The sequence below is a fragment of the Corvus brachyrhynchos genome, unplaced genomic scaffold (assembly GCF_000691975.1).
Source record: "Corvus brachyrhynchos isolate BGI_N302 unplaced genomic scaffold, ASM69197v1 scaffold1145, whole genome shotgun sequence".
Classification (NCBI taxonomy): Eukaryota; Metazoa; Chordata; class Aves; order Passeriformes; family Corvidae; genus Corvus; species Corvus brachyrhynchos.
The window spans coordinates 29586-30215 of record NW_008237934.1 but is presented as its reverse complement, the minus strand read 5'-3'; the positions used below and the strand labels follow the sequence as shown (position 1 = coordinate 30215).

Genomic DNA, 630 nt, shown 5'->3' with positions numbered 1-630 from the left:
CTGGGAAACCCCGAATTTCCACGAGAATCCCGAATTTCCATGAGAGCCCCAAAATTCCTCCAGGAAACCCCAAATTTGCACGAGAACCCCAAAATTCCTCCTGGGAAACCCCGAATTTCCACGAGAACCCCAAATTTCCATGAGAGCCCCAAAATTCCTCCAGGAAACCCCAAATTTGCACGAGAAATCCAAAATTGCCTCCGGGAAACCCCGAATTTCCACGAGAACCCCAAAATTCCTCCTGGGAAACCCCGAATTTCCACGAGAATCCCGAATTTCCATGAGAGCCCCAAAATTCCTCCAGGAAACCCCAAATTTGCACGAGAAATCCAAAATTCCTACTGGGAAACCCCGAATTTCCACGAGAACCCCAAATTTCCATGAGAGCCCCAAAATTCCTCCAGGAAACCCCAAATTTGCACGAGAAAGCCAAAATTCCTACTGGGAAACCCCGAATTTCCACGAGAACCCCGAATTTCCATGAGAGCCCCAAAATTCCTCCAGGAAACCCCAACTTTGCACGAGAAATCCAAAATTCCTCCCGGGAAACCCCGAATTTCCACGAGAATCCCAAATTTCCATGAGAGCCTCAAAATTCCTCCTGGGAACCTCAAAATTCCTTCAGGAACC

The 630-nt window shown here is 48.1% G+C and overlaps 1 protein-coding gene across 1 annotated transcript in view; it reads left to right on the top strand.

The window, feature by feature from the left end:
* Positions 1-630, top strand: part of LOC103614923 (sarcoplasmic/endoplasmic reticulum calcium ATPase 2-like) — a gene marked incomplete at its 5' end in the record, with an annotated part of 29861 nt that overhangs the window by 6959 nt on the left and 22272 nt on the right. The gene's annotated exons all lie outside the window — the stretch shown is intronic.